This window comes from Mustela nivalis (genome assembly GCF_964662115.1).
Source record: "Mustela nivalis genome assembly, chromosome: 15".
Taxonomy (NCBI): domain Eukaryota; kingdom Metazoa; phylum Chordata; class Mammalia; order Carnivora; family Mustelidae; genus Mustela; species Mustela nivalis.
The window spans coordinates 1100675-1114013 of record NC_139034.1 but is presented as its reverse complement, the minus strand read 5'-3'; positions in this window follow the sequence as shown (position 1 = coordinate 1114013).

Genomic DNA, 13339 nt, shown 5'->3' with positions numbered 1-13339 from the left:
TATGAGGATTTTTATGGAGGCTTCCTTACATAGATGTGCTCTGCTTTTAGCCCCCTCCCCTCTCTGGGGGAATGTAGGGGTTGGGGTGGGAGTGCCGAAGATTCTAAATTCTAATCATGGTGTGGTCTTCCTGGTGATGTGTCCCCACTGAGGAGCCATCTCGGAGCCCACCCAGAGTTGTGTTATCAGAACAAAATATTAAACTCAAAATGGATGGAATACCTCAATGTAAGATAGGAATTCTTGCCAGTTTTCTTAAGGTGATTCTTTCTCTCTGCTATCCCTCAAGATTCTGTCCTTGCCTCCCTTCCTGACTGCACTGTCCTATTGGGCAATCTTGCCTATTGGGCAGGTGGAATGGACCAGTAGGGTCAAAATGCACAGCTTCTAGAAGGCAAAGGGATACTCCAGTCTGCTCTCAGGACTTTGGAGTCTTTGTGTTTTTGGTGCTGGTGAAAGGAAATGAGAGAGGAGAGCAGACAAGAAAGAATGCTAAGTCATTAGAGAGAACTGGTAGGATAAAATACAGGCATGATGAGTAGAATGAGTTTAAAAACATGATACCATTGGGTGATTTTTTTAATACTCCGTAAGAATATTTTTAACAAAGTGAACCATTTAGTTTTGAAATATTCATTCTTAGCATAATTTGAGTTTTAAGATAGGATTACATTACATGATTGTCAACATTATTTGTCACCATGACTTTTTTTTTAATTTCGGATAGGAATTTTAATAAGATAGCATTTTATTTCAGTAGACATTTAAGTTAAAATTTAAATGTATATATGTTCTTTCCCACATATTATCCAAAGGCTACAAATTAGAGTGGAAGAATAAGGAGAATCAAGATACTTGTTTTAAAGTTCTTTTTACACTGTTTTGAAAATCTTGTCTTCCTCATTTATTTCCATCATTTACCATGTTAGCAAAATCTACAAACTTGTACTTGGTAAGTACTGATTGGGCTGGGTATAGAGGATGTCCACAGGGAAGCTGCCATTCTCTTTCAAAGTGACCTTTGTTTATTTTTAAGCAAAATAGTCACTTTATTCTTATATTTAATGGTAACTTTATTGTAAGAGGTTTAAAGTTTCCTAATAAATGATTTTACCTATTTGTACAAACTATTTATTTGTACCTCAGGAAGACTGTGGCTCCTAAAATAATTCAACATGTGTCATGATTCTTCTTGGTATAATTATATTTAAAATTAAGTTTTAAAATTTTAATTTTTAATTGAAACTGTTTATTGAAGGCAGTGTTTATTTTCTCATGCAAAGATGTTGAAATAAACATTCTCGTTGAAGTCTTCTCTTAACGGTGTTGAGGTACGGTGACCCCAGACCCCAGACCTTGCCCAGTGGTGAGGCAGACCATCCCAGGCCATGCAACTGCCCAGAGTAGCCCTTCCTTATATCCTGGATCTTTCATCCACTATGTGCTACTTACAGCTTCTTATGGAGGGGCCAATATTTGGGCAACTGTGCAACCTAAGGGCAGTAAGCTCCAGAAAGGAAGGAAACATGAGGGAATTTCTAGTTTCACTGCTCAGGGTTTTTTGGGTTTTTGTTTGTTTGTTTGTTTGTTTTCCCCTATGAAAAATGAAGGCTCACAGGACATAAGTATCCCTTTGATTGGTGCTGGGGTGGGGAAGCAAATTTTCTTCTCCCTATTATTGGAAAGCAGGCAAAATTAGTTAAAGTGAATAATCAGAAACAATTTGGGAGGGAAAGAGATCACAACAGGCATTAATCCATGTGGTGAATGTGGACTACTAATTCAGTTGTCTGTGGGTGTTTACTTACATACACACAAATGTGCATGCTTGGATCAGGGGAAAGCAGCAAAAACTTGATGCCTTTTGAAATATGTAGAAGTACTAACCTTTAGAGGTACCGGGCTGTGTATTTGGTAGCTATCTGTATATGGGTATTTTTTTCAGAACTTGATTCTGATTTGATAAATAGTCTATATTCACTGTGGAAAACATAGTATACTTTAATATATTGAATTAAAGTTCTTTATTGAGAACTTGTCTGCCTCATGCAAGTGCCTCCAGATATATAAAAGGTGGGAGGTCGGGGTACCAGGTGGTGGGTAATATAGAGGGCATGGATTGCATGGAGCGCTGGGTGTGGTACAAAAACAATGAATACTGTTATGCTGAAAATAAAAAAAAAAAAGAAAGTAAAAGAGCTGGACATACAGCAAGTAGTAGCTCAAGTCCAATACCATGTAACTTTTTGTATTGATTATGAAAGTTAAAGGAGAAAGGGACTTTTTTTTATTATTCTATTTCTTTTCAGTGTTCCAGAATTCATTGTTTATGCACCACACCCAGTGCTTCATGCAATATGTGCCCTCCATAATACCCATCACCAGGCTCACCCAACCCCCTATCTGCCTCCCTTCTAAAGCCCTCAGTTTGCTTCTCAGAGTCCACAGTCTCTCATGGTTTGTCTCCCCCACCAATTTCCCTCAACTCACTGCTCCCCTCCATCTCCCAATGTCCTCTGTGTTATTCCTTATGCTCCAGAAGTAAGAAACCATATGATAATTGACTCTGCTTGACTTATTTCACTCAGCATAATCTCTTCCAGACCAGTTCATGTTGATACAAAAGTTGGGTATTCATTCTTTCTGATGGAGGCATAATAATCCATATTGTATATGGACCACATCTTTATCCATTCATCCATTGAAGGGCATCTTGGTTATTTCCACACTTTAGTGACTTTGGCCATTGCTGCTATGAACATTGGTGTACAGATGGCCCTTCTTTTCACTACATCTGTATCTTCTTGGTATATACCGAGTGCAGTTGCAGGGTCATAGGGCAGCTCCATTTTAATTTTTTTGAGGAATTTCCACACTGTTTCCCAATGTGGCTGCACCAAGAAAGGGACTTGTTATTAATTCTGTGGAGCTGGTCAAGTCAAAATTCAAAGATGAATTTTTTCAGACATAAAGTAGTTTATACTGATTCTATTCTTCAGATTCATCTACAAGGAAAAGGCTATAAAACTAAAGTCTCATGGATTTGATTAGGGTAGTATTGGATGTTAAAGTACCTGAAATGATGAAGAATGTCTGTACATTCTTCTAGATTTGTTTCAGTCCTAAAATATTAAATTAGTTATAATGTATGTGAAAATATCCTTACTATTAGAATTGCTTATCCTTTCTCAAATTTTCTAGTGGCTTAGTACTTAGTACTTCCACCGCTGTATGCCATAGCTATAATAAGCAAGCAGTAACAGGAGTCACCATCCCACCTTTGTCAGGTCACAAGGCAGAATCAGAAACAAGTCTACCAAAAAATGTCATCCCTAATAATTTCTGGTCCTTTAATTTTAAAGTTTTAGTTGATAGTCATCCAATCAAATATATAGCTGAGGTATATGTTTGTGAGAAATTGAACTGTTTAGGGTGGTGGCTTACACTCACTCCCCTAATCATGTATTCTGTTTCCTTCCAGACATCCCCCATTTGAGACCAGCGCCAGTGTATGTACATTACTACAACTCAAGACAATGAAAACATTTATAGTATAAAAATTCCATACATGGCAATTCACATTGTTTTTATTAAATGGATTATAAATTTCTTTTTGGAAAAAAGTATCTAGCTATAATCCAAAACACTCAAAATCGAGTTGCTGTACTTCCCCAAATCATACAGGTATGTCATTCCTCTTTTTCTTATATTTTACATAGGTAAAAATACACTAACACATACCAAAGTAATTGACTCATAGGGGTTTTGGTTCCTAAAGGATGCTGGTTCTAGGGATTATGTTTATGGGTGGGCTCTCTCTCTGTTGATGAGGTGTCAGAGGGACTTCTGAGATAGCACTTGCCATGCCCTGCTGACATTGCCATGACAAGGTGATCTTGGGGGCCAGGGAGATGTTCTGAAAACATGATGTTGTGTGCAGTCTCCTGGACCCTCTCATTTTCCTTCCTTTGCTCAAGAGCCAGTGACATCAGAGCATAAGACCAGGGGCCTGTGTTGCCTTCACCCATCCCCAGCACCAGGCAGGCCCTCAATAATCATGTAGGTGGGCTGTGGGAAGGACCTATTTGACTTCCAAGTGCCTCTTGGCATCTCAGAGGGAGCAGTGGAAGAGATCTCAGGATTTTGAGGTGCCATGATGGAATGCCTGGAAGAAAAGGCAGACTCTCTTTAGAAGGCTTTCAGTGAAGACCTCTTTCTGTGTGGGGCCCATGGTATACCTTCCCTCTCTTGTGGTCCTTGGTCATAGAGAAATGGGCTTTCCCAGCAGGTGGAGTTTCTTAGAGACTTTGTGCTGTGTAAGGAAGGACAACTTGGGGAGGTTTGAGAGGGGCTGCTTCATGGCAGGGGCCTGCTTTTATGCACAAAGCATGGTCCCCTTAGAGTAGCTTCGCTGATGCCCCAGAGTTCCCAAAAGTGTGACTAGGCCTGAGCTGCAAGAGTTCACACACCTGAGTGGCAGGTAGCATCTTGGTGGAGGAGCACCAAACTGAGGTCCAGAGCACGTGTCCTCATTGATTAAGAACTGACTACAGAGCTAGACAAACTTATTGTCAAGAAGTCTGAGGGGGATACAGTTACAGTAAAGAGCAGCAAAATACTTACTGAAGATTTTGAAAGGGAGCTTTGGGGTGCGTGGATGGCTCAGTTGGTTAAATGTCTGCCAGAGATCAAACCCTGTGGTGGGGGGTGGGGAGTCCCTGCTAAGTGAGGAGTCTGCTTCTCCCTCTCCCTTTCCCTCTGCCACTCTCCCTGTCTGTGCTCACTTTCTCTCTGTCTCTCTGTGTCAAATAAATTTTATAAATCTTTTAAAACATAAAAATACAAGAAAGATTTGAAACTTAAATTCACTAGTTGTAACATGTAATAGGAACCCTGTAAACAGTAATGATCACTGCTGAGAACAAAATTGATTTTTTTTAAAGATTTTATTTATTTGGCAGAGAGAGATCCCAAGTAGGCAGAAAGGCAAGCAGAGAGAGAGGAGGAAGCAGGCTCCCCACCGAGCAGTGAGCCCAATGCAGGACTCGATCCCAGGACCCTGAGATCATGACCTGAGCTGAAGGCAGTGGCTTAACCCACTGAGCCACCCAGGTGCCCCACAAAATTGATTTTCCAAAGGAATATCCCAGAACACTGAGGAAAATTTCAAAGAGATGGAAATGAGAAACGAATAAGTAAGATCTGAGGTCAGGTCCAAATCTACCTTGCAAGTACCCTGAGGACAAAAGGAGAAAATAAAAGAAGTTATAACTGAACTAATGCAGCATTTACTTGAGCTGAAAAACAGTCATGCCTTCAGTTCATAAAGCCTTCAAGTCCCAGGGAGAATTAGCTGAACAGACTCAAACCAAAACAGACGTAAACCTATTTGACTTTCAGGGACTAAGAAAAAATTGTCAGAGTTCCAAACAGAAACCACCAGTTCCTTCTAGAAAATGAGACAGAGTATCATTGAATATTGACTTTAAGCTCTATCCCTCAGAGCTGAAAGAACTCTCTTTCTTAGAACTCTTGCTTCCTATCACATATGTAAGCAGATGTCAGATTGATTAACCTTGTAAATTGGTTTAAGTTCTAACTCTACAAACAAAATGATAAAGAATTTGGAGACAATCTAGGGGCATGTAAAAATTTGGAAAGTGGTAGACTACCTTAGGTAGAGATAAGACCCACAGACCATAGAAGAAATGACATGCCACTTTATTTTAAAAATTTGAAAAAGATTTGTATATCAAAAACGAGTAAAGCTGCATGTGGGCAACAGGCTGTGAAAAGCATCTGTAACATCAGCTGTTCAAGGAGTTCATGTCTCTGACGTGCCTACAAATTGAGAAGAAGACAAACAGTCCGATTGAAAAACAGACCAAATGAGAGGAAGGAGAAGTTCATGGAAAAGGAAACAGAAATGACCCTGGATTTCATAGTGAGCCAGGGAACACCATTAGTTCTGGACCATGTTGAGACACCTTTATTCACTCACCCTGTAGACAAAAACCAAAAATCATCAGGTAGACAAAAATTTGCATGAAATCATATAAAAGAAACTCAGCCCCACTCTTTGATAAATTTTACAGTCTATTTTTGTGATTGTTAAGTCAATTCCAAACAATCTGTTTAGAGACTCTGACTGTTCCTACTTGGTTACAAATTTTCAGGGAACCATCACTGTATTTATTTATTTTTTTTTTAAGATTTTATTTATTTATTTGAAAGACGGAGATCACAAGTAGGCAGAGAGGCAGGCAGAGAGAGAGAGAGAGAGGGAAGCAGGCTTCCTGCGGAGCAGGGAGCCCGATGCGGGGCTCGATCCCAGGACCCTGAGATCATGACCCGAGCCAAAGGCAGCAGCCCAAACCACTGAGCCACCCAGGCGCCCCGATCACTGTATTTATTGAGAATAATTTCCTCATTCTTGAAAAATACATTTGAGTGATAAAAAATAGCAAGAATAATGGAATAGCCACAAATTCAAGGTTCTAGTTTTCCCCCCGCCCTTAGTGGGAAAGGAAACTTTTCACACATGTGAGTCATCTACTTTTATTATCTGGATTTCTTAGTTTCCGTAAAGTCTGACCTCCTGAATCAGTTTGGATGGTTGTCTCATCCTAACTCAAACTGTCTTAAAGATTAAAAAAAAAAAAAAAAAAACCTTCAATCTCATGAAGAAGCAGCTCATGGCAGTGCTTGCAGAGAATGTGTTTTATTCACACTGTCTCCATGATTTTCTCCATTTTTCCCTACTGTGTCCTTTCCCTCTGGCCAGTTTGTCTTCCACCCCCTGCTGACTGTGTGATGGCTGCCCGCAGTGGGGGCACTGCTTTTCTTGTTCACATTCAGAGACAACCCAGATATTTCTGTAAAGCCCTTCCCGTTTGTGTGTGTGGGACAACCTAGGTTACTGTCTCTCATAGAACAGTAACAAGGCACTGACTGTCGTGCAGCTGGCTGTGTGAATGGCCCAGGAGGAACATGACTGGCTTCCATGACAGACCCCTTCCCTGTAGTGTGGATGGGGCCAGCTTCCTGTGAGTCACCTGGGCTGCAGTGGAGGAGGCACACAGTGCACTGGGGTTCAGGGAGGGGGAGGGAGGAAGGATGCTGGCAGTCAACTCTCCAGATCCAGTACTACCACACCCTGAAGATAGCCCTACCTAGAAATGGTCCCTGCCATTGTACAGACTCAATATGTCTCAGTGAGTTCTTCTAGTAGTTTTTAGTGCCACTGTAGCAAATGACAAATTCTCAGTGGCTTGAAACAACACAAATTGATTACCTTGCAGTTCTGGAGGTCAGAAGTTCAAAAATCAGTCTCAGTGTGGTAAAATCGGGGTGTTAGCAGCCTGTGTTCCTTCTGGAGGCTCTAGAGGAGAATCCACTTTCTTGCCTTGTCCTGCTTCTAAAGCTGCCTGCATTCCCTGACTTGTGGCCCTTCATTGCACCACCTTTTATCCCTCTGTTTCCAACTTCACATTGCCTTCTGATTCTGATCCTCCTGTCTCCTTATGGATCCTCATGATTACATTGGGACCACCGAGGTAATCCAGGATAATCTCTCCCCCCTCACACCTTAATTTAATCATGCTTGCTAAATCCCATTTGCCAGGTAAGGTAAAGTACTCAGAGCTTCTTGGGCTCAGGATATGGTCATCTTTGGGGCAGTTGCTATTCAGCTGGTCAGTTGCCTCCTGTGCTCCCTTTTATGCCTCACACCTCATCTCACATGTGTCTGCTGTGTTCCTCTCTTCATCTGCATTGCAAATGAGAAATGCAGCAATTTAAACCATTGAATATTAGATTTTGGAGATAGTTGCAGGAATAAAAGCACATATAATTTTATTTGTGTCCTAAAAGTTTTTGTTTGGAATTTTAAATTTTATCTAATTGTCCCTAGGTAAATTAAATATGATTCAATCAGTTGATCTGAAAAATCTTTTCAAAGAGTATACCGCTGTTGTAAAGGCCCTTCAAAACAGTATTTTGAGTGCTGTTTCCAAATGAAGTTTACACTTTCACCCTTATCACTGTATTAAAGGTCATGTTGGAGGGGTTTGTGTGTGTGTGCTTTTTTCCAAAGTGAACTTGCTTCTCTATCTAAAACTAATACCTCTAACAGTATTTTTCACCAGGGAGGAGAGGAATTAGTGTATCTTCTAGACTAAGTTTTCTTTCCACGTGAAGAATCTGTTAGGACTAATATTCATGGGAGAAGGAAAAGACAGTAGCTCTTACACCCCATATACTATGTTGACAACAACAGTATAAGCCTGACCAAAGCTGTACATCTTGGTGCATCATTTCAGCTGAAACGTGTTCAGTGAAGTATGATTTATTCCTTAGTAATTCATTTTTGTGTGAGACAAATGTACATCAACAGAAATTAGAGAAAGCAGAGTGGTAATTTTAAAATTTCATCATTGACTGTTTTTTTTACCAGTTCTATAAGCACATTAATTGATATTAAAACCCATAAAAGCTCATTTGGGAATGAAAAAGAAAGTTTGAGGTGGTATTGATTTTTTAATGATATTTGTATTTATTTGTATGATTACGCTTAGTTACACTTTGATTGAGTCCGAATGTGCCCTTCAACAATAATCCATGGGCTCTGGGTTTCCTGAAGTTGTATGTCATGGGGTGAACAGTTAGAAAAAGTGAATCCCACCAATTGACAACCCTATGGGGGTTTATATATTACACAAACACATGTGTTTGTTGACTGCCACTCCAGTTCTTTCTGTGTCCTAGAGCTCCACCCACGTGGTGCAGGCTGCCCCCATCTGTGCTGGAGAATCATGACGGGGCATTCAGTGGCCTTAGGCATCCCCAGAGAGCTGCAGTTGCATCCTCTCATTTCCCACCTAGTTTGTGGGCATCCCCCTTTAGCTTGACCCTGACAGTGGACAGGTCTCAGTATGAGCTGTCTGTGGGAAGAAACAAGATGTTGGGGGGGCAGCGGTAGTTGTTGATGGGAAGTTTTAAGTGTCAGGTTGTATCTTGCAATTTTCTGAACCCTGGCAGTGCAGGCCTGGGCCAACCTGGTATGTCTGTTTCACCAACCAAATCTTCCTCATGTGCCCAAGAAGTGAAACCATATTTGCATTTGCCACCAGAATCAACTAATACTAAATAATAGTTGAGAATTCCAGCTTGATTATAGTGAGTGGAAAATGGACCTCTCTCTGGTTAATTCTTACATATGATTTTACTGTTCATCTTCATAAAAGGGATAAGAAATGAGGAAACGTGGATTATCAGTTTGTTTTCACTCTCCTCACTCACTGCAGTTATAATTTTCAAAATACCAAGATGTTTTTCAAAAGTAGTTGTTTTTTTGTTTTTTGTTTTTTTGTTTTGTTTTGAAATTTTGTTTTTGTGGAGGGAGTAGGGACTAAGACTAAGGAAAGCATTGTTCTATCAAGAGAAGTCGTTTTCAATTTATGGTATGATGGGAAATCCATCTCGTATGTCCTATTTGGATAACAGAGCTCACTCTTAATTTTTTTAAACTTCCTTTGATTTTTTAATTGAATTATAGCTGACCCACAATGTTGCATTCGTTTCAGATATAAAACAACAAGATTTGACAAGTCTGTATGTTATGCTGTGCTCGCCGTACTGTACCACCAACCATATTCCCTATGCTGTGCCTTTCGTCCTGCAACTTATTAATTTTGTAACTGGAAGCCTGTTATCTCCCACTGTATTTCACGCATTTTGCCTGTCCACCCGCTGCCTCCTCTTTGGAAACGATCAATTTGTTCTCTGTAGTTATGGGTCTCTTTCTGTTTTTCTGTGTGTTCAGAGAACTTTTTAAGATAACTTGGTGCCTTTAAACATATTCCTTGATTTCCATTAGTTTGGATACGTATTTGCCATGTTACCCAATTAGTTATGTAATGACTTCAAAATTTGGGGGCTTAAAACAACCCTTTTGTCATATTACATATGTTTTGGGGGTCAGAAATTAGGGCAGGATCTCATGGGGCAATTTTTATGCTTAATACGGCATTAACTGAGGTCAGTGGGTGGTGGCCTTCAGCAGGCGGCTGCTTGGTCTAGAGGATTCAGGATGACTTTATGCACATGCCTGTCACTTTGATGGGTACAGTTGGGAGATGAGGCTCAGATGGCCCTCCACTTCCGTGCAGTCTTTGTCACAAGGTTGTTGGACTTATTTCCTGTCCACTCAGAGCTCCAATAGCAAATGTTCCAAGAGAGGGGTTCCTTTTGGACTTGGGCCTGAAACTGACACGTTTATTTCACTGTTTAACACAGTCACATAGCCCATGTGAATCAAAGGGAATGGGGAGTCATAGGATTTGTGATCATTTTTTAACGTGCTACATATGTTCATATGTGCATTTTTTCCCATTTCTCTGACCTGTGGGAAAATGGAAGTTATTGATCAAAGAGTCACAGGTTATCAAGCGGTATGAGAGACTTCAGACTTAATCCAACCTCCATACTTTATAGATTAAAGAATATATATGTAGGTGCACATGTACATCTCCATATCAGTTATTATATATACACTTGTATATCACTAAAAATGGTATCTGTGGATTAGCCAATTCTTCTATCTTCATAGGAATGAAAAGGACTCGTCATTCCCCGGCAAATCTGAAGAAAGAAGCCAGAGCGAGAGTAAGGGAGAAAAAGAGTGAGAGGAGCATCTGATGGGATAGGATTTCTTACAAAAGGACTCCTGAAGTGACCAGAGAAAACAGACCAACAGAAAAGGGCAGACTTTGACCTAGCGGTGCTCAACGACGTGAATATCCACATGGAACAGAAGAGGTTTTAACGCTATTCCCTACTGATGTAGCCTACATACTAAAGAGGACATCAGAAGTTTTCTGGAAGATACCATAGAAAACCATTTTGAGGACCTGGGGGCGGTGGCAGAGATGAGTGGAACAGAACACCAAAAACAGGAAGCCCAAGAAAGCTTGGGTGCCGCTTCCAGATGGCGACGAGAGAAGAATTAGGCACAAACCAGTCAGCTGGAAAAGACTGGGAGCAGGGGACAACAGTCGAAAAGGTCGTCTGCCAAGAGCAACTCGACAGTCTCACTTTTATTGGATAGAAAACAATAGCCAATAGAAGGATTGAGGAAGGTCAAATGTGAATCCCATCTTGCTGACCAGCAAGAAGGAGGATAAAGTTTATAGTTAAACAAGCACATTGAAAGAACTCTTCTAACTAACAGCAGGCACTTCTGGGAAGAGAAAGGCTCTATGGCGGATAAGGGAGGCAGGCGGTTTTCATTCCACCCTGAGCTAACCTGTCCTTCCCGGGTGCTCCGCTTTCCTGAAGCAGGCGGCATTCCGCCCTGGGCCGGCCGGGCTTCCAGCCAGCGCAGCTTCTGTGAGGGGGCTGCATTCCGCCATGAGCAAGCGAGGTATCCCCCGCTGCCCAGCTTCTGTGAAGGGGCGGTGTTCCGCCCTGAGCAAGCTGGGCATCCCCAACTATAAGTGCTACCATTTTACTTAAAACTGTGAAATTTGGTCAGATTTAAATTTCAATTTATGTTAAAACATTCTGTAAACTGTGTTAAACTTTGACATTTGTTCCCTCTGTTCAGTGAATAACACTATATCATATTCTGAAAAATACGCTAATTTTCATTTTGAAAAATATCCCTTTTTCCTCTTATGGTAATTATTAATATGAATTAATAGTAGAATTTGATATGGTTCCATATGCCCATAAATACTTTATTGTATATTATCAAATTTAATAATGAATATAATGTACTTCTTTGGACAATTTTTAAAGACCAGTCTACTCTTAAAAAAATGGAGACGCACTTCTTTAGTTCACACAAATTTCATTTTATTATATATAACCTCAGATAAATTTCAACAAATCATAATTTATTACAATTATGTCTACTTAAAAATCTCATAGAAGAGTAAAACCATCAAAAATAATAATAAACACACACAACACACACACATCACCCATGTATTGGCAAATTACAATTGCTGTAACAATACATTAGGCATTCCACTGTTAAGGGCTATCAAAATTTCCATCAGTGACAAAAAGATTTGTATCCAAATGGACTGATTTTCCAGAATCCAAGAAAAAGTCTCCTAGGGTTTATTTAAAGATAAATATTTGAACAAATACTTCTTAAATTTAGGAAATTCAGAACATACGATTAAAGAATGTTTGCAGTGCAGACTATATTCAATCCTTCCTTCAAAATGTGCCTTTGAGTACATAATTCTGTTTTCTCTATCTAAATTGAGCTGTCCTCCAAGGAAGTTTTCTAAAATGTGTGTCTCTGTGTGATAAATGTTCTAAGACCTAACATGCTTCATTGTATTTTTACTGTGCTCTCAAATTTAATCAATAATTTGGCTTGATGTATAATATCTAGTTTCAAATTTCTTTTCCATCTATACAAACCCCCAGCTGTCTCCATTATATGCTATTACGATTGAGAATTCTGCTGTCAGTATTATTCTTGTACATTTTAGGTGATCTTCTCTTGGGCATCATTTATGCTCTTCTATGTTTTTGATATTCTTAAAACTCACCATAATGTATATGAGTGGTTTTGTGTGTGTGTGGATTTTGTTTTGTTTTGTTTCTGATTTCTCATGTTTGGCATCATTTTAAGTCTGGTAATTTTTATCTTTCTTTAATTCTCCAAAATTTATCTCAGTACTTATTTAAATATTTTCTTTATTTTTTTTTCTTTTCTGCTGCATTTGGGCAGAAGTCATTAATTTGTTTGTTTGTTTGTTTGTTTTTCCCAACTCATTTATTCATTTTACAGCTATATCATCTTAGTCTCCATTTATTGTATTCTTTATTTCAACAATTTTCACTTAATTTATATTCACAGTATAGTATCTTTTCTTTGTATATGTATATCATTATTTTATCATATACTTTTAAGCTATTTTTAAAAATATTTTACTTATTTATTTGACAGTGAAAGATCACAAGTAGGCAGAGAGGCGAGCAGAGAGAGAGGAAGGGAAGCAGGCTACCTGCTGAGCAGAAAGCCCGATGTGGGGCTTGATTCCAGGACCCTGAGATCACGACCTGAACCGAAGGCAGCGGCTTAACCCACTGAGCCACCCAGGCGCCCCTTTCAAGCTATTTTTTAAAAGTACAGTTATTCCATTTTTTTTAAGATTTTCTTTATTTATTTATTTGACAGAGAGAGATCACAAGTAGATGGAGGGCAGGCAGAGAGAGAGAGAGAGAGAGGGAAGCTGACTCCCTGCTGAGCAGAGAGCCTGATGCAGGACTTGATCCCAGGACCCTGAGATCATGACCTGAGCTGAAGGCAGCGGCT